We start from the raw sequence: 27,614 nt of genomic DNA on the forward strand, positions 1-27,614 counted from the left end.
GATTTATGGCAGCTATAAAAAGCCTGTAAGGCTATACATTATACAAAGGGATTAAAGAGGCATGAAACCTGTCAGTGACCCAAAAGGAATGCAGACATGATTGAGAGGTTGCATGAGGCAGGAGAAATGCATTCGGCATTTTATAAAGCTGCCCTTGGCTGATCTAAAAAGGCTAAGCGATTGGACCTGGGTACAACTAGGTTGGGACGTTAGTAGGAAATCCAAGAGCTGTAGGCTAGACTGGGAAACCCCCAAACACATAACAGCAAACCATTTGTGCTTTGTTGCCAAAACAATAACATGGAATTGCCCATGGACTCACGAGAAGTCAAGCTCAGCTTGCGGGGAGCTTCAGGGTTTGGTTTGGTTTGGTTTCATTTTTGTCGACACTAGACTAGCTTGAGTTTAAGTGAAAGAGGTCTACAAAGGTAAGGCGTGAAGATAAGGACCTCCGATGCATATAACTGAAACAACAGAGCTATTTAAAATGTGTGCATAACAATGAGCAGGCTACCCAAGAAAAAGTAAACAGGGTTTACGACAGAGAAATGAGCCAAACTGAAGAATGCTTTATTTAAGAATCTTGATTACGCTTAAGCCTCCTATGTGGGCAAATAATTCCATTGTGTCCCAGCATGGTCCAGTGGTATAGAACCATGAAAAAACCACTAAACCTATTTGGAGGCCAATTACTGCTTCCCTGTATGAGTCACTGATCTGATCAGATCACCCTTCCATTAGGAAGCCTGCCTTGAACTCTAATCAGACTCTAATAGAGAGGACGGCTGTCTTCTCCCACCTGATCAATGCCGGTGCTCAAAGGAATCCGAGGCCATGCTTTTTTCCCAATAACTTTTAATATTTCTCTTTTGTTGCCTAACCTCAGCTCTCTAACCCAATTTGTCACTGCTTTGTTTCGTATCTAAAGGAGTCTATAAAATACCTGCATGCCTTTTTAAAGAGTCTGCTGCTGAAATGCTGCTGTGTTGCAGACAGGAGAATTTAATCAAGAGAAGCCTGATTCCAAAAATGAGACCCAGGTGACGAAAAGATAATATTTGCTTTCGCAGAGCAGAGCAAATAGACAAGGCATATTAGACTGAGTTCTTCCTAGAGGATATTCGATTCAATAAAACAAATAAGGTGGTGATTTATCCCTCTCTTTTATGATTTATCAGTTGCAGGAACATTCTTACTTCTAACTTTTGTTCATCATAACAGTCAACCACCTCCAATTAAGTAATTTAAATCCCCCATTTAGTGAAGGTGCTGAACACAAACGCCATTATCCCCATCCCACAGCATGATTGGCCATGCTGGAACCAGGTTTTGAAAGGATGACCTAGATTACTGGGGAGTTATTTTAATCCCTGAGAGTCAATAAATAACTCCAGAAGATCCAAGGCTTGCGAGGAAGGCTTCCGGATGACTCAAAAGCTGACTCCATCAAATGGGGAAACATTGTAGGCTTTGTCAATAAATTAAGGCGACTGTTCTAGCAGTACAAACTGTGCCAGGGTGGATTAATGAACATTTTTCTTCATTCATACGCTGGCAACGATGTGTGATTCAATTATTACTCTGTCCAAATTGAATTCCTATAATTTGTCCCATCATGTGTGAACCCATTTTCTCAGGTGTGTAAAATACAATGACCCATAAATGAACCAAAAGGTCTGGGCTCACACAAGCAACAAGAACTAGCCAAATTAATATTAGTCCAGCTTGGCACATTGTACAATTATAGCCCATACATGGAATAGAGAAGAAGGCCCGTATGATTATCCTTTACATGCAGCAACAAAACAAATTCAACTAAATCATGAATCTGGGAACTAAGGACAATATTTCACTTTCTTTCACTCTCTCATTTCTGCCCATCTGCCCGTTTTGGTTTCTTTGTGTTTTTCCCCTTCCCATTTGTAACTTCAATCCACCCCATTCCCATGCCAGCTTCAGATCTTTTTAAAAACTTGCTCCAACATGCATATGGAACTTGATACACATTGTGGCAAAGCTACACAATTTTCTTTGCAAATTTGCCTAAAGTACACAAACGTTGCCATTGGTTCATTATTTCATGAATATATGTCTTCTTGTACTGATTTTTCTCTAGTATACACACTGGTCGGTTAGTTAAAAAAAAAAAAGATAAATTGTACTGAAGAATGTTAATTTGGAAGACGTATTGGCTTGAAAACATGACACAAATGCTCTAGGATTTAAATGTGGATTGATTCCATTTCAGTCCCATACTGAAGTTCTTCTTTAGCATGCTTCCCCAATAATTAATGGCAGCCACATTACCCAAAAGCAGCACTGGAAATTAGTGCAAAATAGGAAGCAAAGGACTTCGCTCAGCTCCTGCTGATTTGAGGGACAAACAGAAGAACAGCGTGTGTGTCTCTGGGAAGTTCCTGTCCTTTTTCCTATCCTCCAGAAGGCTGTCTCTCCCCAGACTGGAGCCTTCAAGATCCCAGAATCCCCAGCTTTAAAACGATCCCAGTATGGAACTCTGGAAGTTGCTCTCCCAGCACATCCAGAGTGTGAGGAAGTATTGTTTTTGTTGTCATGGTTAGTGGCCTGCAGCAAGGCAGAAGATATAGACAGAGAAGCAAAAGGAAGAAAGATTTATCTCCTCTAGTGTGGAAGAGTAGTGACATTTGGGCTCTGAAGTTATAAATAAATTACACAAGGAGCAAATCTCTTGGCACTTGACCAAATGCTTGTTTGTCTTCTTCTATTCCTCAAAATCATTTGAGTTGATAACTGAAGCATATCAGGGGATCCTTCGAAGCCATAAACGTCTTGCAGCAAGTTCCATTAAAGGTGAAATTTACTTTGCATCAAACAGGAAAATGGGAGGAATGGAGTATAAAGTAGGGTGTGTTTCAAAAGCACTGAGATTGTGGAATCTGCTATATTCTGAGCTGAGCATTCATCCACCAATCTATAAGGCACCCAACAGAATGGTACATACAGGAGGACGGGTACAGTTGGGGAATTTTTAGACTAACTCCACAGGCTTTCTCTAATCAAAGGTGTGTTTTGTCATACAGCAGATTAAGCCATGATTTGTTTAGTTACAAATAAATCCTAAGCAATGATTGACAAACTGCTGTCTGAGTTTGTAAAACATACTAAGCTGAAACCAAAAGAACCATATTTTACCTTACAGTGTTGTGTGAATAAGACCGCAGGGATAGGATAACAGAGGCTGTGTTCACACGTTTACCCATGATTAATATAACCAAGGCTTTCTCAATTAGCCTAATTTTCTGGGTTTGTTTGAACAACCACACACTGCCGATTGGGTTGATGCAACATGGTCAGCTGAAATTAGGTTGTCTAGCTAATGGCTCGGTCTTCCATGTGATCCCAGCCTTTAGAGCTTATTCCACAAGCCAGGGTAAACCCAGCAAGGTGCAGAATTTTGACCAAAGTTCAATCCCTTAGCTCAGTCATGATTTTGCCTTCAAGTCCAACTTACCTTGCAGCGTAATTGGGACAATAAAACAGAGGAGAGGACAAAGTGCACTGCCCTTAACTTTTAGTAGGAAGATAAAGATAAAGGTCCTATCAAGTGGAGCTCAAGGTCAGATGGCTATTTGGAAACAACAATCTAGTTTTCTTGGCAACAGGACTGAATTTGTTTGCTGCTGCTCTCTTCCAGGACTTTTTTCTGTTTCCAGTCTAGCCTACAGAATTCCCTGGTGGTCCCCTGCTAACTAGTCCCACCTTGCTTAGCTTCCAAGTCCAGACAAGGTCTGCCTGATATAAATGTGGATGCGAAGCCCAAGGACTGGTCAGGGATACCATGCTACAGAGCTCCTTTGCAGGAGGCAGCCTATATGAAAAGGCAGCTTGGATGCCCTAGATCTAACTGATAAACTATTTCTTTTGATGAAAAGATCCTTGATGAAAAGTTCCTTAAGGAAAAAATTCTTGATGACAAGATCCTTAAGGAAAAAATCTTTGATGAGATGAAGGGGCAGTGAAGAAGAAGTGGGTGGAATGTGGACCACTGACAAGGCCGAGAAAACAAGATGAAATCCTTTTGCAGCTCTGAAGGAGAGGATGACCAAGGGTACTTTTCAAACGTCTTCCTGTCGGAGGTCATTACCAAGTGTTGATGGATCCAAATGGGGAGACAAGAGGAAGCTTTCCCTTCTAGCAACTCTTATTGCAGATCAACTCTTGCTGTTTTAATGTAGTGTCTTTTTGGGATAGTGATAGACTGTCCTAACTCTTACTGCTGTCCTTGCAAGCTAAAGAAATGTACTGTCCTCACTGGCTGGGGAAAGGAGAATATTTTGAGTATGTTGACTGGCTGATGAATAGGCGCTCTCCTAAGATACAAGTACTTCGGCAACTTAGAACGTCCCTTAAGGGAATCTGAGAAAAATTGATCAAGACTGGTCTGGTCACTTGAAGATATCTCCCTGAAAAGGGGAAACTGTGCAATGAAGGTTACACCCTGTACCTCCCCATTGCAGGTGAAGGAGGAAAAACTGTGGCTTTCCCAAATAAGAAAGATCAACACAGATGGTTTAAATCATTGGCTAGGGATAAGATAAGGCCAAGCATCCTAAGCCTGAAGGAAAAACATTAGAGTTACCACAACATTCTTGTTGCAAATGAGCATAGACCTTCTTTTTCACCTCTACTACTTTGTTGCATTTAAATTAACCTTCTTAAGGCATATATGAACAATACCATTGGGTACAGTTGCCTAGTTTGTACCTCTGTGTGCTCCTGATTCTTTCAGGTATATTGTGTATATAAGGACAGATAGACTATGCATCATCGCATAAATGCTTTGACCACCTTTTCCCTTCAAGGTACTGGTTTTCAAATCTCATAATCCCTGCACTGCATTGGCTGTGTTGGCAAAGCATTATGGGAGTTGAAGCCCAACACATCTGGCTGTACCAGGTTGGGAAAGGTATTTCAACCAAGACCTCCAGTATGGGTTGGGGTCAAGGTAGGCATCCCTGGGCACCTACAGATACACATGTCCACCTGTAAGTTACCAATAAAGCTCCCCAATTCTCATCTCACCAGGTTATGTAGATCAGTACCATGATCTAGAATAAGGCATATCCACCCAAAGTTTCATCTTTGCACAGCCCTTCAAAATATACTAGCTAGCTATACTAGCTTAACCAGAAGATAAAAACATTTATCACCTACTGAACACATTACACTGCCCATTCATTGTACCACCCGTGGCATCTGGCACTTACAAAACTGATTGTCAGAAATTTTTGTTGTCTTTCTGATCAATCTTCCTTTTGCAAGATGCAACTCAGACAACTACTATAAATATTGCTAAGTTTCTATCAATAGCTGTACCCCCTTTTCATTTTCAGGTTTGGTTTTTCTGTATTTTCAATTTTGTACCTGTGTTTTATTGACCTGGGACCATAAATAAAGAAAGAAGAAATAAAGAAGAAGATCCTTGCTTAGTTATGTAGCTTTAAATAGCAGGGCAGATGAATGACTCCTCCAGAACCTTTCCCACTCCTGGGAACATTTAAGAATATTTAAGGAGTGTCTGTCTGGAAGTGTTCCAGAAGTTCTTCCTTCATATCTTTTCATTTCCAGTTTTGGGTGCTCGATGCTGTTCCTTTTTAAAATTATTTTGTCCTTGCATTATAGTTAAAACCCAAAGAAGTCTTTGCATGACAAGCAATATCCTGTCTTGAAACATTATGCCATGCCCAGAAAGATGACAGGTGTGTAATATATTATTATGTTGTCTATGCCACATATACTACTCCTTGCGGCATATATATATAAATCAAATCAAGACACACCTCTGACCTCCACATTTAGTCTAAAGGCCAATTTAATGAGGCATGTATGCTTCTTCATGCCCCTGCCGACCAAAAAAGGGGGCTCAGGGGGAGCCAGTAGAGAAAAACTGCTCAGCAGGATGGGGAATATGCCCGTAGGTGAGATGTTGCCTCCCTTCAAATTCATATGCACCTGTTGAAGAAATGATGTGACTCACTGGGATCTGTTCATTTGCCTGAGTTTTTCTGGCTCTTTCCCACAAATCTCTGGGGGAACGAACACTTGGCCCTGAGGTCCTGTGGATCTGACACAGTTAAAACAATTTTAAAAAACAGAGCAGATACCCTGTAGCTTCCTGGACACCCAAAAAAGGTTCAAGTGGAGACCTCAACAACCAAACAGTTGCCCATCCATGGTCTAATCAAATGTAGGTTAACTCACAGGGATAACAAATAACCAGATAAACCATGGAAAGGGACAGCTTTAGCCTCTCTCTCCTGGATTTATCCTTTGGTCCAAGGAAGTCCAACATCTTCTCAGAATAGAGTCCCACTCCTGGAGCTATCCCTGGTGGAGCAGTTTCCATAGAATCTGGATTTCTGCCACTTCTCTTAGACACTTTGATGGAAGCAATTTTGCAAAACAAGCTATTGTTTGGGAAGTATATGATGAACAGCACAGTTCAGTATCCGCTAACTTTAGAATTTGAGCATGATGAACAGTCCTCACAGTTGCAAAAGAAATAAAAGATCCTGGAAAGACCACATCGTTTTGGTGTCCAACAGCCCTTCAGTTCTCAGCTCCAGATGTTGGCTCATTTACTCGTTTAAACTAATGTTTAGCCTGCAAAGAAGCATAGGCTAAAATGTCAATTCCTTCATTCCCACACATTTCAGATAGCTTTTGTTTTTGTTTTATGAAATAACTCCTTTCTTGCAGACCATTTTTTTTGGAGACTCAGGGAACAGGGGGTACCTTTTTACCCATTTTCTTTGGCATTTTGCTCTTTTTCAGTCAACTTCACAAACCAGTCTTCTCAATCTGAGGTAATCAATTTCAGAACTGCCGATAGAAAACTCCCCAGCTTGATTTTTCCTCTTACATGCACCTTCTCTTAGCCGCATCTCTCTACAGTAGTGAAAATGTTCTCTAGTGAAAATACCACAACTTAGGAATGCATTGTGTTTGCATACATGGAAACACCAATCGCTCAAGCAGTCAGGGAGAACAACACAAACAGCTGAGTGAAGAGGAACCAGTTGGATCAGTAGGAATGTTCATCATATGTTTTGTGAATGAGACAATTGCCACCCAGGCAAGTTTAAATCCCATGTCAACATGACTTTGGCCAGTCCAGAGCTAGATTACCAGGGAAACTAACTCTTGGCCTTTTCTGGTTGTTCTTGGGAAGGATATAACTCCCCTAAAGTCTCATCTTCTCCTTACTGGGGCTGGCTGGATTCTCTTGGCAACCCCATAGTTCCATACAGGTACACTCAACATCTGTAAAAAGGAACAGGCTTCCATTGCACAGTTGCAACAGCCACTTGACCTTTTCAGGCATCCCCCAAAGCACAAAATGCTGCTTTGATTTTTTTCTTGGAAAAAAAGAAGTAGGCTGTACGTTTTGTGTTTTATAGGTGTTTAGATGTGCCCACCTCACCCAACAGCTCTGAAGGAAGAGGGGAAAAGATGGAAGTCTGTTGCAGCTGGATTCTCTTTTCTGCAGGCGTTTCCTTTCGAAAGCCTTTTGGGAAGGATCCTAGCATTGGCATTTGCAAAAAACTGTTACAGGTAGTCCTCATTTAGCGACTGCAGTTGGGACCGACAACTTGGTCATTAAGTGAACCAGTTGCTAAGTGGAAAATCACGTGACCGCAACCGTGCGTATGATTTTATTTCTGCTTTCCTTTGCTTTACGGTGTCAGAAAGATACAACCCCAAACAGCTGAGTGAGCTCAAATGGCAAGGAAACTCAACTCACGAGGAAGCTGAGTAAAAGGGCAACTCTTACGCCCCTTTCTCCCCACTCCCCCACCCTTTGGAATGCCCATCTCAGTGCTGGGATAATTAGCAAGAAGAGAAGCGTGCTAGGCCAACAGCCAGGGCTGGTGCCTTCCTTTCAGTGTGTATTTCCCATTGTGTGCCCGCTTACTTTCTTTTTTTTTAATACAATTTTTATCAAAGAAATGTTTAAGAGAATAAACACCATGCAAATTTTGACAGAAAAAAGTAAAGAAAGTAAAGAAAAGTAATAAGTAAATGAAAAAAGGCGCAAAGAAAGAAATAGAGAAGAAAGAGAAAAGAAAAAATTATAAAGAAGCAGCTTCTGATCTTCTTAATGGCAGTTATAGGTACATTTATATTTTACCCTTTCCCTCTAAGGTTACAGCATAATTTCCTTCTTTCCATAGTCTACCCTTTCCAGTCATCAACCCCATAAATCACAAGTTCGTTTTTTTTTCTTTTTTCAGCAAAAAGTCCATAAGGGGTTTCCAGGCACTAATAAATGTGGTTATTGTCCTTTGCTAATCAGATAAGTCAATTTTGCCATCTCTGCTAATTCTGCCATCTTCCCCAGCCATTCCTCCATTGTGGGTATTTCAGAGTCTTTCCATTTTTGTGCCTATAATAATCTCGCAGCAGTTATCATATATAAAAAACAATCTTTGGTAACTCTTTTCTAATTGTCTGTCCATTAGTCCCAACAAGAAAAGTTCTGGTTTCAACTGAATGTTTAAAATTCTTTGTATCACAGTGTGTATTTGAACCCAAAATTTTCAGGCTGTTTTACAAGTCTACCAGGCATGATAAAATTACCCTTCATGTTTTCCACATTTCCAACATAAATGTGAAGTACCTTTATACATTCTAGACAATTTTTCTGGAGTCATGTACCAACAGTGCATCATTTCATACAAATTCTCTTTTAAATTACAACTTAATGTAAATTTCAGTCCTTTCAGCCACATATTTTCTCATATTTGTGCCTGCTTACTCTCTTGTAATCCCTTCCTCTCCAATCTCTCCACTCTGCAAGCGGGGGCGGGGAAGAAAACCTGGTCAGGCACAGGACAACCCATACTAACTGACTGTAATGGTGAACACGTGACTGAGAGAGAGAGAGAGATTCTGGGAAGGTCATAAATATGGGCATTGGTCGCAAAGTTACATTTTCATCACTGTCGTAACTACGAACGGTTGCTGTCTGAGGCAGTCGCTAAATGAGGACTACCTGTATTTCTTGTCCTGAATGATACAGCTGTTGGGGTGGTTGCGAGCTGCTTAGAAAGGTTTGTATCCTGAAAGATGGGATAGATACGACGGTAATAAACAAATCAAGAAATGGATCTCCTCTGACGGAGGGGGAACAGGAGCCTTTAGGGCTGGACAACCAAAAATCACTAAGCAGGGAAAGGGCATCTATCAGCATGTTGCACTCCAGTGCCAGCTCCTGGTGGCAGAGACAACGGGTCTGTTTTCAGAACCTCCCCTCTTCGCAACCCAGCTTCTGTGACACAACTGCCACATGAACACCTGTGCAAACCCTTGCTCACTCCTGTCTGCTTGGTGGGTCCTTGCTCAATTCCTCTGCTTGCTTTCCAAAGCCATTAATTGCAAGGTTGGCACTTATTCGTGCATGTCCCTGCACAGACAGTGCATTAATGCCCAGGATGCTTTATGGCAGGATAGGAACCTGAGGAGGCCCCAAGCCTTTTTCCAGTGCCCCCCCCCCCCGCCAACAAGCCTCTGATTATAATTGCCCGAAATTGATAATCTGCTTGTCTACATGTTAGACTGAGAAAGAAACACAAAAGAATTCATGTGAGCTAGAACAGAGGCTTTGGACCCCAATCTATTTTAAAAAAAGACGGGGGGAATGAAAAATCCTGGTCAAGCCTACATGAGTAATGCCACCCCACCAATGTTTTGTTGTGGTTCCCCCACCTAAAAGGATGGTAAGAAGGGACCCAGCCACCCCAAGATTGTTCATCCCAATATTGCAGGAAAGCAATATTTCCAAGGAGTTCAACTCGGGGAAAATTAATTGAGCGTGACAAAGGAAGTTGCTAAGGATACAAGCAGAACAAGATTACTCCATTATTGCCGTGGCCCACGCTGAATACCCTAATTCCTCAGTAGCCTTCTCAGAGGATACAGAAATTAGTTTAAGGCTACTGCACTGCTATTATTTTATTTGAAGGAGCGCCCAGTTTTGAATGCCAGACAGGAAGAGGCAGCACCCCAAAGCCCAAACCTATTTAGCACATACGCAGAGCAGGAAAAGAGAGAGCATAAATCCATTTAGAACTCGCAAAATGCTAAGTGTGAGTGGTCCTCCAGTGATCTTGACACACGTTCAAGACTTCCTGCTGATATGGGGATGTGGCAAACAGAACAGCACTGCTGACAGGGATTAATAAGTAACTTGTGAGGATATCTGCTCTCAAGTGTTCCAGGCCAGGACTTCAAAGTGTATCTAGGAGGCCAGATGGAGAAGAGAATAAATTTCTGGCTTCACTCCGAACTCTCCAGAGCTGCTCTGAAACCCCTTTTGAAACCATGGTGGCAGCGACTCCTAGAGCCTGACGTGGCCCTCCCCAGCCAGTTCCCACCCACGACAGGTGTCATGGGTGAAACGTCGCTTTTTGCTCCATTTTAATCCCAGAGTGTAGCATCAGCATTTCCTGCGATGCTTCATTTGCTCACTTTGAATTCAGTTTGCAAATTCTCCCTGTCCTTTCTATGTCTTGACTTCTGTCTCAGCTGCTGGACAGCCAAAGAACGACTGGATAGCCGAGAAACCTGTAGAAGTGCCTTTGAAAACCAAAAAAACAGTTGTGGAATTGGGGACCTTTTCCAAGGATGTCATCAAATGTTAATTAGGGAGTAGTACAAGCCTCCCTCTTTAGAACCAAAGCCCCCCCCGTCAGCTGATCCAGTATATGCTTAAAATCAGAAGCGCGCTTAAGATTGCCTTCCGTGAGTTGCAAAGATGTTGTCGTTGCTCGTTCCAGATTTTGCAGAATAGCAAGGTCTTACAGTGTCAGCTTGGTGCAGTCTGGGGAATGACACATCAGCACCTACCTTGGAATGGGAATCGCTGCCGAACCCTGGACTTCTTGATTCTTTTGGATTAACAGCAATCAACTTTCTGGAACGCTTGTTTCAGACAGGCAAAGAGCCTTGATATCTTCTCTCTGCCAAGCAAGCAAATATGGTCTTTCAGCAGTCTTAAAATTATCTTTTCTGTCAACATACGGCCCTTAAAATCATTGGAGTTCTGCCTGATGTGGGAGGAAAAAGTTGTTTTAATTGCCAAGGAGCTAAAATTTCACTGGGATGAGGAGAATTTAAAATTCTAAGCCAGTTGTGATAAGGATGCAAAGCTCAAGATGCCTGGGGGGCGGGGAGGATGAAGGTATCCTTTTGTTTTAATAATCCTTCTATTCTCCGAGCAATGGCACTTTGTACATGTTCAGGAGGAAGACACTTGGTTCACACTCTCCAAAATAGCAGGGACTTTCCATAGGCTTGGTTCACATATTGCGCTGAACAATGTTGGTTTAACCATGATTTATGGTAGCCTACTCCAGCCTGGCCACTCCAGACAGGACGGGACTAAAACTCCTAGAATTCCCCAGCCAGGCCAACTGGGGGATTCTGGGACTTGTGGTCTCAAGCTATTAAGAAGGGACCAGACTGGGCAGGCTGATTTATGGCAAAATGCAATTGGCTGGATTCACACAACACACCAGGTTCTTCACCATGGCTTATAAATCATGATGGTTACAACTGCACAGCATACTCATTGCTATAATGGGCTCCGTGAACTCTGACAAGTAAGCCAAGAATGTAATATGGAAGAAGTATCTGGGGGAGGAGGGTGTCAAAAAAGTCAAAATGGCAGCCACAACATGTACAAAGCATCACAATACATATAAAAAAGGGGAGGAGCTGCAACTGTGTGGTTATAGCAGCCACCTGATTTTTTTTACCTACCTACCCACCCCACCCCACCCCACCCCACCCCACTGCAGATGCCCCTGGTCTGGCCGTAGAAAACCAGAATAAAAGTAGCAAAACTAATTTTAAAACAGTGGTGGCAGGCAGTGTTTCAGACAAGCGATTTGATGCCTGGCCTTCCATTTAGAGAAGCAGATGAAAAAGGAAGGGAGTGCTGAAAGATTTTATTAGCTTTATCTGACTGCTGCATCTTAGTACCGCTTAACTATTTGTTTAGGCATTTGGAAACGGCAGCAGATCTGTCCTTGAGCTGTTTACATCACTGAAGCATCTCGCTCCTGGGATCTGCTTTGCCCTGTTCTAATTAACAGGAGGGTTTTATTGTATTGCAGCCTACATTGTTTGCTCCTTATTTCAGCATTAGCTGCTTTAAACCAAGAGTCCTTTCGCATGGATGGCTCCAGAGATGATCCCCCATAAAAAGGTAGAGAAAAAGGCATGGGATCTTGAATTCCTTCCACTCTCTTTTAAGATTTTTGAATTGCTCCATTCTGGGTCACAGAACCAGGAGGAAAGAGGGAGCGTGCTTAGAATGAAGCTTTTGCCAACACGCTGAGCCCCTGCCCAAATGCCAGTCCCACGGAGATATCTGGGGATTTTTTCCCCCTGCATTTTTGTTCTCTGCACTCCCTGGCTGTATCTTTCTTTTCCTGGCTTCTCCCCACCCACTAAATTTGGTCTTGTTCTATTTTCAGAGAGTTATCCTGCTGATGGATCAACTGGAGTCTTATTTTTTTCCCCATTTTATTATATTGTTACAAATCTTGATCCATTGTATTGTTTCAGAACAGTGAGGTTTATATGATGTGGTTAGAAATTATTAACTTCCTATTATTTGGGTAGCTTAAAGTATTGAAAATAGAGAAAGAAAAGTAAACATTCTATCAATATTTACTACAATTTAGGATGTCAATATTACAAGCATAACATTATCTGGCCTTTTCATCCACTTAATTAGAGCTTAAAAAAAAAAAGAACCACTGCAACTCACATCAAAGTATTGGTTAAATGACAATTGTTTCAATCTTAAACTAATTACTTAATATTAAAATCTCCATTGCATTATGTTAATCACAATCACAAATTAGCCAGTGCATAAAAAGGAGGGAATCAGAAACCAATACTGTAGTTCTTCTTCTTCTTCTTCTTCTTCTTCTTCTTCTTCTTCTTCTTATTATTATTATTATTATTATTATTATTATTATTATTAATATTATTATTATTATTATTATTATCCTTTTCCTTTTTAAAAAAAACTTTTTAGGAATTTTAACTTTTGTTAAACTTGCTTTGTCTATCTAAAGATATCTAAAGATAGACGAAGCAAGTTTAACAAAAGTTAAAATTCCTAGAAAGGTTTTTTTTAAAAGGAAAATAATAATAATAATAATAATAATATTAATAATAATAATAATAATAACAACTACAGTATTGGTTTCTGACTCCCCCCTTTTTATGCATTTGCTAATTTGTGATATTGGTGGGCATTCATGCCCCCTTAAAAGCCAGACTGTAAGTGGTAAGTGGTAAGAATTTACCATGCTGCGTGGTGTGTTGCATGCACGGGAACCATTCCTGCTTGAATAGAGTAGGACTGACAGGCTTGAAGCTCTTTAATGTAATTTCTTTCCAGGGTTCTGTTGGATTGGGAAGAAAAATAAGATAGGGAAAACCTGCTGGGCATGGTTTCTGGAATTCTTTCCCACCCCTTAATGGCAGCTCTGCCCTGAGAACGGGGCTTAAGAATGGAGCAGCTGACAACAGTCCAAGTCAATGCCCAACTCTAGGGACGCTGTGGAGGAACTTTTGTGCCCTTCTTTCTCTGCAACCCCTGGCCAGATCCAGCCCATGTTCAAACTCCATCTTTCTTTGGATGGCTTCTCCTTCCACAAGAATGTGATCCTGTTCTGTTTTTGGAGAGTTACCCTGCTAATGGATGGGCAGGATGTAGTCCCTTTATGTATTTTCTTTCCAATATTCTGTTGGGTTGGAAAGAATGAAAAATGGCTATCACCTCTTCTCTTTCTCTCTCTCTCTCTCCCTCTCTCTCCTTCTCTCTCTCCCTCCCTATCTCTCTCCCTATCTGTCATCTTCCATTTGTAACATAATTTTTCCAACAAGAAAAAAAAAAGTAGAAGCAGCAGTGGAATGAATGGTTACCAGTGGAAGGCAGCAAGCTCTGGCTCTCCTATACATTTTCATGAACATATTTTGCTCCCTTGGGTGTTGCTAATGGGAATATCTCCGGCTAAACCCTGCCTTTTAGGTGAAGCCCTGCAGCTGAAGTGGCAGGTCTCAGGGACTGGGCCTACCTGCTTGTTAAGTGACAACTATTTTGAAATGAAGCATCCTCTGTCTTTGTCAGTGGAATGGGGTGGCAGAGGAGATGGTTGTTTATAATCCTTTTTGGATGCTAAACCTGTTTTCTTACTTATATGACAACTGCTTTAGCTTCCACCTTCCACCTTTAGGGCAGCTGACAGCTAATAAGAATTCAGAATCAGTTACAAACCTGCTCCCTGCATATAGAAAACTAGCAGGTGAAGGGGAAAGAGAGCTCACTTTCTAAGTGTTTATTTTCCTCTCTGAAGAAAAACTTAACTCCATGAAATGTTTTAACCCCTGAATTCTCAAGAATGCATCAAGGTGCTGGTTGTCACTTTTAAAGCCCTACATGGCTTGGGGCCAGGTTATTTGAAGGACTGCCTCTTCCCAATGTTGGAAGAAAAAGTTATCTTACCAAGTCCGTTTCTGAGCCGGGAGTAAAGACACTGACAAATTGCATGAAGTTAGGAGATTTATTCTTCACCCAAGTGCAGAAGCAATGACAGCAGGCAGTTAGGTGGGCGGCCGCGCTGGGCCCCCTCCCCACAGTACCTTATATACCTTCTGTTACATTCAAACCCACGTTAAGATGTCATGACTTTCTGATCCAATCAAAGCCAGTTACCTTGATCCATACTCCTCCCCTTACCCAGGACCCCTTTCTCTGATGCCAAATAAGGTTCTTCCTTTCTGTATGTAAATTAATTTATATCGCCTTGAGTGTTAACAGCCATATGTAAACATACATCCCTGAGAAACAAGGTTAGGACCGCTTATCTTTCTTTGTGAGGGGTCATCTGAACAAGAAGAGACTATCAGGTCAAGACAGTTTATCTGCTTACATGAGTTGCTGCCTTTCCAGTCAGGAAGAGGCAAACCATGTCAGCAATTAACACATCCTTGAGATTTTGAAAAGTGTTAAAGGTCTCATCCTCAAGAATGCAACCTTTTGATAATCTAAAATACAGTTAACCATACATACAGGAAAGGGAATATTGGCATTTTGCTAGGCCTGCTTTTATTATAAAGATAAATGTTTAAACATCTAAATGTCTTAATATATAAAAATGTCTACATGCACCAACCTTCTAACACCAATTTCATCTGCCTGACCCACCAGATCATGGAGGCAGGGTATGGTACGCCCCCCCCCCACATTAAGGAGATCCATCCCGTGGGACCAAGAAGAAGGGCCTTCTCTGTGGTGGCTCCCTCCCTGTGGAACATCATCCCTGCAGAGATAAGACTGGCCTCCACCTTGATACTCTTCTGCAAGGCCTTGAAGACAGGGTTTTGCCAGCGGGCTTGGGGATCCCAGGTTGATATGGAGCCCATCAAGTGGTTTGTTTGAATGTATTGTTGTTACAGGTGAGGGGGTGTAATGGGTTTTTGTATTTGGGATTTTTATTTCTATAAGCCACCCAGAGTCACTGTGAATGAGTTGGGGGGCCATATAAGTTGCTTAAATAAATAAATAAATAGCTTTAATAAACAAATAAATGGCTTTAATAAACAAAGACATCAATAAATAGCCTTAATAAATAAATAAACAAATTGCTTTAATAAATGGATGAATGAATAAATTGCTTAAATAAATAAATAAGATCGCCTCAAAGGGACAAGGAAATGAAAAACAGTAAGGTATCCTCCTCTGCCAGCATCTTAATTCTCTGAGGCTGAGTCAGGGCAGAGGCAGAGCAGCAGAGCCTCCCTTTTGAGCCAAGGTGCAAAATTCATTTGAACAGGCACAAAATTCATTTCTGAGCCAAAATGCAAGTCAGTTGCAATCCCTAAAACTTTGGGTACTGGCTACAGTAATAACAAATAGCAATGACTAAATTAGAAGTTTACTTGAAAAGTAAAACTTGAAAAGATGATAAATAATGTTAATAATCAATATAAAGGCCATATTAAACGTCAGCAGTACATTCTCAGTAGCTGCCAAAGAGAAGCTGGAGGAAACTGATCGCTTGCCTAGCCCTAAGCTTGCGTCATGCATCCAACTATTCCAGAAAGTAACCACAATACAGCTTATTGTTACCTAGGAATCAGGGTCACTGTCCAAGGCAGAATTTCTGGAGGACAGGGAACCCAGAAGAGCAACAGTGCATTGTTGAATGCGCTATTCTAATTTTTCCTCCAAAAATCCTGCATTGTCAAAGTTACTGAAGATAGTCATATTTTCTCAACCAGAATGGTTTTTTTAGAGGAAGATAAAGCAAAAGCAGCCTTAATAAAGAGTTAAGAAAATATGACAAGGGGGTGGAAAATAACAGCAGAGAGCCTGATCAGTGGATAAAAGCCATAGCTCAACTTTGCCCCCTCCCCCTTTGCATATCCTGCTAAACCTTCTGGCTTGGTCCACAACGTGCCCACTCACGTCCTCTGGCTCTTCCTCCAAAGTTTCAGAGGAGCGTATCATGCTTATGCAAGATGGAAACGACTTGTAACTAGAGCAAGCCAGGGAATGTAATGATCAACAAAGCTCAGACAAGCTTTGATAGATACTCAGGTTGGTTCTTGGCAGACTTCTGCCCTGGGCATCACCCTGAAAACAAACCACAGAGAGATGGAGCGAAGCCAGTGGTCAGTTTATGGCTTGGCCTATGTGTGCCTGACTGGGTTCATTTGATGTGCTCAATGTTCTGGTGCAAAGAGCAGGCTGACCCACCAACTAACCCCACTGGTTCTGTCTGTGGAACATGTGAGGCTAAAATGTGGCGAGTGTGTGGGGTGAACTGTGTGGAATAGGCTGGTGGAGAGGGTCCTCAGCAAGGGAATCTTCAGACTGGAAGACGCTACCCCCATTGTAGGAAAAGTTGGTCCTCCATTTCTGTGCCTATGCTTCTTCTCCAGGGCATTTCTTCTTTTCCCCCTTTCCCATAACCTCTCTCCATTACATCTTTCTCCTCCCTTTTTTAACCTCTGGCCTTTGTAGGGATTATTTTATTGTCATCTGTGGAGCTCCATTGGGGGTCCCTCCAAGCAGGGGGATCCTGGACATCCTCCTGATGGGCAGACTCTGGGAAACCACTTGAAGGGACAGGCCCTAAAAAGGACAGGAAACTCCATGGCAGAGGGAATATGTCAGTCTGTCCTGGCCAAGGCTGTTAAGGCACAAGAGCAAAAGCAGTGATTCTCAACCTTGGCAACTTTAAGACGGGTGGACTTTAACTCCTAGAATTCCCCAGCCAGCATAGCTGGCTGGGGAATTCTGGGAGTTGTAGTCCACCCGTCTTAAAGTTGCCAAGGTTGAGAAACACTGAGCAAAGTTGCAACCCAATTCCAATCACCTGGTTCTGATGTAAGCAGGCAGATGTGTCCCTTGCCATCCACATCTGCAGCGGTCATTCTAGTTTTTTTCATTTCCTTCCCAAGGGACAGACCCAATAAATCCGGGGTCTTCATAAGAGACCCAGCCGAGTACATCTGAAGATTGTTTTCAAAGTGAACTCCAGTAAAAAGGGCATCCGCCCTGTAAATCTGTCAGCAAGAGCTTCCTGAAAATCCAGTATGGGCTTCTCTTCCCTGCTGTGCTTTGCTACTACAAGCAGCAGCGAGGGTGATCTTTAACCCAAGCATGAGCAATTGGCCAGCCCATGTTCCCCAACTCTTGCTCTGCACAGGTGAACTAAAACTTGGGGGGGAATCGTTTTTTTCCTACAATCTTACTAAAAGGAGGGAGGGTGGGAGTGCTTCAAATAAAACTGGTGTATCTTTTCTTCCAACATGGCTGGCAAGCATTTGATTTCTCCCAGTCCCCTCCCAGTTTAAATTAGAGGGTGGCTTCAGCGGCGATGCCTGAAAAGGGATTAGTTTTATCAGCGTGAATTGGGAAGGTTCTACATCCTCTTGGAAGTCTACACCCTAAGTCTATCCATGAGTCACTGTTACTCAGAAGAGCGCAGGCACGCATGCAGAAATGCTGCAAGAACTCTCCTTTGGGGACAGGTAACTCTGTTGCTTCTCTGTGTTGGAGAGGAGAAGTAAATCCCAGCATTCAAAGGTCTTCTTTTAAGGGAGGAACTATAGCTCTGAGTGTACAACAGATGCTCCGTGTGGTGAGGATCCACAGTGCAGCAGCTGACATCTCCAGGTAGACCTATTAGTTTGCCAGGGAAGTGACAAAGGCTATTGGTTGCAACCAAAGGGGAAAAGGGTGGGCTTCATGGGCCACAGAACTGTCTTCCTGGGTTTTTTAATGTTAGGAGGAAAGCTGTAGCTGAGCAGTGCAGCATTTGCTTTGCACACCAAAGCTCTCACACTTACCCTTCAATCACCTTCAATTTCAATACAGAAACCAGACATTAACCTGGATCATCTAACAGGGTTCCTTGAGGAACCCTGATCTAACATCTAGGGGTATCTGCAGGGAATCTGTTTTGAGATCTCAGGCCCATCAAGACACACAGTATCATAGTAGGCAGGCCCACAGACTTTTCAATCTACTCATCACATTAAATCATTATGTGATGTGTCTGACTTTGAGTTAGTTATTGTTTTTTTATGCAATAAATTGTGGTTAATCAAACAATGGCTTTGTGAAGTGAAGCCAGGCACCGTTTGGGCCTATTTTGGTCCAAGTCATATAATGTAACAACATTGTTGGAGCTATATAGATGTGAGTTTGCTCAGTGCCTGAAAACCTCCTCCACTTTTTCAAATCTCATGGAAAACTAGACATATAAACCAGTAACAATAGTGGTCAATGCAGAGAGTTGGGAGTTTGTGATCCATGCGGTTAAGGCAGGAAGATTCAATCATTTTTCCTTGTAGCCCATTGGTAAGGAACATGGTTTCCTTGCACAATGTCTCAGGGTTGGTCTTCAGCATTTTCAGGGTGGGAAGAGTGACTCATACAATTCTGATTTCTCTCAATTTATTTCAGTATTGCAAACTTGAGAATGTTTGTTTGTTTTTAATGTGTGCTAAAATTTGAGTGCATTTTAGTGTATATTGCTCCAAATATGTGCATTTTTGTTTGTAATCCTGTCCAATGGATACACTTTTGCAAAGAGTTTTCGACAACAGAATGCAATTTTGTATATTAGCTTCACAAATATGTATGTTTTTGATGGATGTTTCCCTAATATCCTTTTTTTTTTCCATTTTTGGCAAACTGCATTTGGAGAATTATGGATTTTGAATAATAGCAAAGCTTTAGTTGATATATTAGTTTGACAATGCAGAATTAAGTTCATATACAGATGTGAATTAAATACGCTTCTTTGCCATCCCTACCTACAGGAAAGATTCTTGTCTGAAATTTGGAGGACCACTGCCAATTAATATAAAAGTATCAGAGAAAAGGACTGGGCCAATGGCTCAGCTTGATCGAATCCAGTTTCCAACATCTCCTTCTGTAGCAGAATTGCTAGAAACCATCGGTAGCTATCTGGAACCAGGTCAACTGGAAAAGAGAAATTAACCATGCAGAGCTGCAACAGGCACACTCCATTGCAAATAATAGCTATGGTGTCACATAAATTAATTAACTTTCAGTTGACTGCCCAGAGTTTCTGGGAGTTGGCCGACTTATAAACTTAATTTATTATTATCATTATCATCATCTTTCATTTAAAAGTATATTTGAACAATCCTCATTGGGATCCAACTTGAAAATTCCCGTAGTATGGAAAGGTAACTGTGAGAGCACCCTGGAATTGAGTGATTGGATCCATATGGATTCTTGGTCACAAATTTATGCTTGTGTTCATTTACTTTCCAATTTTTAGACAGAGTACTCCTTGCTCTTTAGTTGGTATGTATGCAATTATGTCCAAGAATAAAGACTAGTGTAATAACTGATGCGCACACACACACACCCCAAACATATTTCTTAAGTCGAGTGGGAAGTGATATTTGATATGTATGTGGATAAGTTTCAGTTAAACACAACCTTAAATCTGTTTATTTTTAGAACTTAAAACATTCAAGTTATTCAAGAAAAACAAATAAAATAGAATGTCTATCTCCCTTCTTTTACAGATCCCTAATAATAAAACATAAATTATAGTAACAAGCACAAAGCCAGAAGCAGCAGCTTTCTGGACATTCCTTAGTAGGTTCTTGTTCTACTAACAATGAGTATGGGCTACTGCAGAGCACTTACAAAGAATTTTTTTAAAAATTAGGCCATTTCCCCTTTATGGGTTCGAAGCACCCCCATCCCTCCTTGTAGGGATGTCCACATACCACTCTCATAAAAAACAGGCAGAGGTTGGGTCACACCATTGTAGCCGCTGTGTTGATTTTTACCACACCCTTTTCTTCTTGGAACCTAATACTTCAGCCTGTAGAACTTAAGGAGAAGGGCTGGATCAGGCCAACTGTCCCCCAGTCTAATGTTCTGCTCTCACAATGGCCATTTAGGCACCTTTGGAAGCCAAAAAGCAGAACCTGAGGGGAGTTGGCCAGCTCCTAAGAGAAAGCCTAGAAGATGCTTCTTAAGCAAAGCTATTCTCTCCTTAGCTTCTGCCAAGAAGCATTTATGAGATGGGTAAACACAGGCAATGTGTCCACCTAGAGACCTCCCTTCTCCAACATCTTCCATACAATGATTTTTAGAGCACCCAGAAAAAAAATATGCAGCTGTTCCTTAGTTATAGAAGATCCAGGCATCTGTCTTCAAAGTGGCACAGCTGTTGGGTCAGTTGCCTTGGAGGATTCAGATGACTCTTCTGAAGGTAGCACTTATATCAGAGAAGAAAAGGCCTTTCGTCACCCTCCCATTGCAAAGGTCAGCTTTGAGAAAATGCAATTTGCCACCCACAGTAAGTGATACACGGCAGTTGCCAACGCTTTGTAGGCTTTCACCAGGAGTCGAAACAAATCAGAACGTGCCAGTGAATGAAAATACAGACTCCTTGTTGAGAAGATGTGCTTGGGATCACAGCAGCAAGTCTGCTGAAAATTTGCAAATCATAAAAGGGCTTTATGAGACTCAATAAGGTCTGTCTGTCTGTCTGTATATCTATCTGTCTGTATATCTATTGCATAGATGATAGAGGTAGACTATGGATTATCATGGTTATGGGTCTATGGTTTGAGTTCAATTGGCTTTGGGTACCACTGCACTATTATTGTGTCATTATTGTTTATTATGATTTATTAATTTTGTTCTCTTGGTTTTAATCCTATGTTTGCCCTCCCCACCATCGCTACATCAATCAATATAATAGACAAACAAACAAACCTACTGTGGTTTACAAGTCAAACCCAAAGTAATTACATTATGGTTTAGCATGTTATTGGAGAGACAGCCACAGTCAATGACACCAAAATGGGGGATATGACCAGGAAATCAGAGCCTCCCCTCTTTTAATGTGTTGGCTGTCCCTGCAGATACCCCTACATGTTAGATGATCCAGGTTAATGCCTGGTTTTGGAACTGAAACTGAAGGCAATTGAAGGACCACAGATCTGATAAGATACTTTTTACTGCAGGTGTTAGAAAGTCATTCTTGCCAAGTCTAGGATCCAGACCCTATATACAAAAGACTGCAGATTCAAATCCTACATCTCTTTTTCCTGCCCTTACACTGATATGGAGTGAGAGTCATTCATTTCTCAGTGGAAGATGTGCGTGGTATTGGTCTGGCCTTATGGCCCTCTTCTTCTGACATTGCCAGTTCTTGCCCTCACAATTTGGGGATGAGAATCACGCAGGAAGACCCATCTCAAACCAGAAGAGGATTGGTATCCCTTGGGCCATGCCTTTCAGTGGAATGAGAGCAGGGGCCCTTGAATATGTCAATCAGGAATTCTTCTCATCATTGGATGCTTTTAACCAGAGATTAAAGGGACTGAATATTAAAGATATTCTCCTTTTATGACAAATGGCATTGGAACATAAACCTGTGCTCATATTCCTCATGCAATATAATTTAAGATTTATGATTATGCTTTGGATATGGAATGCTTAGTCTATAAAAACACAGAACGTAGATCCAAAATGGCAAGGAATTGCTTTTGACCCAAAGACTACATATGGATGCCATTTATTTATTTTAAAAATATTGATAGAGGGTTGGAACTCAGTAGGTTAGTGCTGTAATGGGCTTGTGTTAGCAGCAAATTCAAGGATTTGCATTAACTCAAAATGACAGTTTTACATCTGTAAAAAAAACCTGAACTGTAAATCAGATTTGAAAATCAAAAAATATTTCTGGCGTTAACTCTTCCCAGGGTTGCACATAAAAAAGAGGCAGGCCTTCGATGATACTGCCATCGTGACTTTTTTGACCCCCTCTGCAGATGCCTCCGAACCTTCACTCTGAAAAATCAGCAAGTTGCCTTTGATAACTACAAAGCTCCGTTGAAAAACCAGTGCTTGTGGTATCAAATACATTTTATTCAGGCCCTGCAGGATTCATCACGATCATGTAGGACTTGGTACACTTTTGAGTCTTTCCTTCTGACATAGTTTCTCCCTGAATATTCCAATTCTTTCTCAAATAACATTTCCACATTTTCTTCAGTGATGATTCCTATGCATTGCGGATGGTTTAAATATATGCCAATTGGGCCACGTTATAAGTCCTGGTAGTCTAAAGTCAGGGGCCTGGTAGCATCTTGTCCGACTAACACATTTTATCAAAAGGCAGATGCTGTCGTCAGCTGCGGGAGCTCACTTCTCCAGGCGCATGGAGCGCCGCAGCTCACCACAGCTTCTGCCTTTTAATAAAATCTGTGTTTCCAGATTCCTTCTGGTTTGTGCTATCCTCGACTAACACACCTCTCCTACAAATTCTTGGTAGTGGAAGCGGCTTAAAGTTGGAGAACCAGTCTGGCAACTTCTCCTTTACAAAAAGGTGAACATCAGGGATGGGGGGCAGGGTGAGCAATGAGAGGGATTTGTGGCAGGCAAGAAATCCACAGTATTTTTTTTTTAGAGGCCCTTTTCAACACATATCTAAACAACTGTGAATATTCACACATTCCTGTACAGGTAGGTAGGCATTTAGTTTCCAGATCTTTTTTTTAAAAGGATGAAAGCTTTGCTCACCCTCGCACGCTCTGCAAAGAGGCCCCATTAAATGCACAGTATTACTTTGTATTGTGGTCTATCCTTATGATTAGATTTATATCCTGCCTTGATTTTGTACAACTCAAGGCAGTGTACCTGATGCTCCCCCCTCTTATTTTCCCCACAACAACAGCAACCCTGTGAAGTGGGTTGGGTTGAAAGAGAGGGACTGCCCCAAAGTCACCCAGCTGGCTTTCCTGCCGAAGGGAAGACTAGAACGTCTAGTTCTTCAGCTTCCCTAAACTGGCTTTCAGTTGTATTCATGCAAGTGTGCTGATTAAACAGCAATTCTGCTTGGAAAAAAAAAAAATTCCGACCGTGGTGCTCTGAAATGTAAGGGGACAATATTGTAGACAATCTCTGCACCCACTTCAGCTACTGTTCAAAGAGAATGCTTTAATATTTCAAGGTGGCATCTTCTCACTTAACTATGCTGACTGGGAGCCATTGAAAAACCAAGCTACTAAGACTTTTCCCATGCTCGGCACCAGCATGCTCTGCATTATATTAGTTAGTTTCTGTTAGCCAGTGTAGCTATAGATTTATAGAAAGTTGGAATATATACAAGGGAAATAAAGTGAGAAAAGACCATTTAAAAAATAGAGCATGCCTTTAGTGGCATGGAGATATGTGCTTTCCACAGCCAAGCGAGATTTCGCAACTCTGCATTTTCAGTGGATTGAGTTTAAGATAACTTTGCAGAAACCTCAGTGAGATATGAAGCTTGATTCCTGATTATCTTAATGATTGTATCTATGTAGTTTTCTTGGCATGATATGGAAGTGATTTGCCATTGCTTTTTTCCATTCTAGACATGCAATTGTTCTTGACAATATGAACGGTTATGGGAAAGGTTCTATGCAAAGTTGAAGCTGGCCTTTCTTACTCCACCAGCTTCTCCATTCTTCTCCAATACTCACATTCTAAAGTGGTTGTGAAATTCAATCTCTGAATCACATCATCACTACTTAGGTTCTAGTGGTTTGACTCAGGATCCAAATGAATCAGGTGATTATAGACTCTTCACAGGAAACCAGGGTTTCATTGGATGAGAGTTCTAGGACACCTGGAGACAGCACCCAAAAGCTTGCAGCTCAAGCAGCTGGAAAGGTTTAGTTGCCAGTCAATGGAAGTAGGTTAATGGATGGTTTAAAAAAAAAAAATCTCTACCTTTCTTGGTGTGATGAGGATGCTTGGTTAGGAAACAACCAAATTCAGTCTCAAGGAAGGAAGGAAGGAAGAGGGAGGGAGGAGCAAGGCAAACGGTCAAAGTCCAGACAAGGTCCAGGAACAAATGAAAATGCCATCATTGGGGATTTGAGATAGTGCCCTTAACCTTTGGGGGTGGGTGGGCACATTTGGGATGCTATGAATAGATCCCTATCTTTTTAATGTACTGTAATGAGGAAGCATAGGAAACAAAAAAGGATCAGTCGCAAGAATCAGGAAAGAGCAAGACCAACAGCAAAAATCCAAGTTCCAGGAACAAAATCAACCATCAGAGATTTGAAATAGTGGCTAACCCAGGTGCCTTTAACCTTTGGTTGCTGACGGGCTGTCATAACAGAGCATGTGCCAGCCACCAGACTTCCCGTTGACCAGAAGGCACCTCCTCTACTCACACACCCCAACAATAGTCTACTACCTCAACTTTGTCTTTTTTTTCTGGGCAGGTGGTGGGCACATTCCCAGGCTACAGCCATTCCTTGTTTTAATTTTCTAAGAAGGCTTATGGGCAGAACAGGAGTGTGGCCCTCAAACCCATTTGTGGAGCCCAATGAGCTCACCCTCAAGTCGGCACTACCAAAATTTAGCTCATGGTACAAATTTTGCAAGAATTTAGGTTTTAGAAAACAACTTTCCAAAAAAGGAGGCTATGCCCCTGGAAAGTTACACCCTTATTTTGAAAGGAGATACCCCATATTCCCACTCCCCTTTAATTGTAAAAATCCAAATGACCATTAGATGGCAGCTAAGAGATAAGGAAAACTTGAGTCTTTGCTGGCACGTAGTGGCCCAACAGGATTTCGCTGTGCAGATCTGGTAGCCCTACTCAGAATGGATCAAAACCATTGGCCCTGACTCTTCAGTTACCATATTACATCACCACAACACCCTCTACAGTATTCTGAAGCCAAAAATATGAAGCCCAAAGGAAAGAAGGTACTCATTCCTGTGGTAGAGGTTGGACAGCAACTCAGCTTTCCATTTTTTAAAAGCAGCTATTAAAATAATTGGAAACAAATTGGAAGTCAGATGGGGCAAGAAGGCTGGCAGGTACCAAACTAAGAACCCTCAAAAGAAAATGTCAAGGGTTGCCAGCTGTTGCAGCCAGAACTGTCTGCTCTAGATGGGGGGTGGGGGGGTGGAGGTAATTGTCAGCCCCACTCAATAGACCAGATCAGGAAATCAACCCCACAGGAAGACTAAAATTGTACTTTCTTGAGATTGGCTATAATAACAGAATCTTGCAAGTCTGATTGTGCAATACTGGCAATCAATCAGGGAGGTGTTCACCTGAACTGCTTCCAGATATTAACTTGTTTCCTAAGGCTTAAAAAATGTTTCAGCCTCCTTTGCCTAGGTAATGGTTCTTGCATATTTCCATCAAGGTCAATCTCCCTTATTTCCTATAGTGATCTAGGACCTCCAAGATCACACAGGCTTTATCTCCATGAATCCTGAGCTTCTGAAGAGAATTGTTCCTCAAAAGTAGGCCTTACTTCAAAGTAGCTCTTTACTCCTGAGAAAGCTTCTTCCTTGGCTAAACTCTACACCATTGGCCTCGAATTCTCATCTGGCAATGCTCCTGAGGGTTGGGTGGGGCTTTACTCTAACCTCAGGGCTAGTGTAGTTCAGTGGTTATGGTATGGAATTTGAAGTAAGATCACCCTGGTTCAAATCTCCATTCAACCAGATGGACTTCTAAGACGTTCAGACTGGAGGGTTTGATTTGTCCCCAATGAAGCATCCTCTAGCAAGGTGTTTCTCAACCTCAGCAATTTTAAGCTATGTGGACTTTAACTCCCAGAATTCCCCAGCCAGCCATGCTGGCTAGGGAATTCTGGAAGTTGAAGTCCACCCAGCTTAAAGTTGCTAAGGTTGAGAAATAGTGCTCTAGCAAAAGGATGTGTTTCCTGTTCCCTTTCAGATCAGGAAGACTAGCGCATAACCATTCAAACTGATGGTTTTAACACTAGCTAGAATATGCAGGCATGTTGCAGCTGATCAGTGCATGGAGGAAAGCATTCCCATGTGCTAATTCATGCAAAACCAGGCATATTTACAATAGTCAGTTCAAAAGTTTGCAACCCCCACAGCTGAAGCTAACTGCATTCTCAAGTATTTAAGCATGTGCTCCCAGACCTAAGAAGATAAGTCGGGTTCAATATTGGCCTAAGCCATGATTCTTTCTAAATAAGTCATAATTGTCTGGGTTCACATGTGATTACAATCCCAAATGTCCAGATTCTCATATGCTGCTGCTTCAGCCATAATGTGATTTGTCTGAGTTTTGACTTAGTGCAATGTGTGAACCCAGCTATGGTGGACTGTAAAAAACATAGCTCAGTGTTATGAGTGAACCAGACTATTATGTCTTGTGTTTAAAACATGACTGAGCATAATGTGTGAATCTAATGGAGAAAATTACCTTACACTTCCCTTCCTACTTCTCATCAGTGATGCAACTGGAGATGAATATGGTCAGGGATACCCACCTGGGGGAGGGGGTTCATAGAGCATGCTAAGCCAAGTTAAGAAAACACAACTGTTGTGTTCCCATACTGTGATACATCCAATCAAGCCAACCATATTATGGATGAATGTATCAGCCTGGTTCATGCAACAGGATAAGAGAAGAGCTGAGTTCCCACAACACACTGAATCCCAAACTAACCCCCACACTTAATCTAGCATGTTGTACAAATTCAACCAAGAAATAAAAGGCATTGCACAGCTCTCTGAAGCCTTGGCAGTCATTTCATTTCACTGACTTCGAAAAGATGATATTTCTTCCCACCCCCTGATTATTTGATCTAGGCTGGACATTGGCAAATTCGTCAGGAGTAAGTGTGGTTAAAAAAGGCTTGCATGCAAGAAATATCTGGAAAGTATTGGACACGAATATGAATGGAAGAGAGAAGCCTCATAGTATATGCTTTACCTGCCGAAGTAAAATAGGGTGTTAATCGTTCTGTAGGAATGCAGAGCTAAGATTCACTTTGGCTAGGGAGGAAACAGGTATGTCATCTGCTACTCCACCTCCAGCAGTGAAATGAGTTGGTTTGGCCCTGGATTCAGCTGGTCCAACTGGAAAAACTAAAGCTCCTGAAATTCCACAGAACAGAGAAACCTTTATCTTATCATTTTAACTTTCAAGAGAAAAGGGCCATCCTCCCATTGTTTGCACTGCTGAGCTGTGGTTTTTCCACTA

Source organism: Python bivittatus, unplaced genomic scaffold (assembly GCF_059951505.1).
Source record: "Python bivittatus isolate LINGU-HERP-01145 unplaced genomic scaffold, Pbiv_v1 ctg000680_np1212, whole genome shotgun sequence".
NCBI lineage: Eukaryota > Metazoa > Chordata > Lepidosauria > Squamata > Pythonidae > Python > Python bivittatus.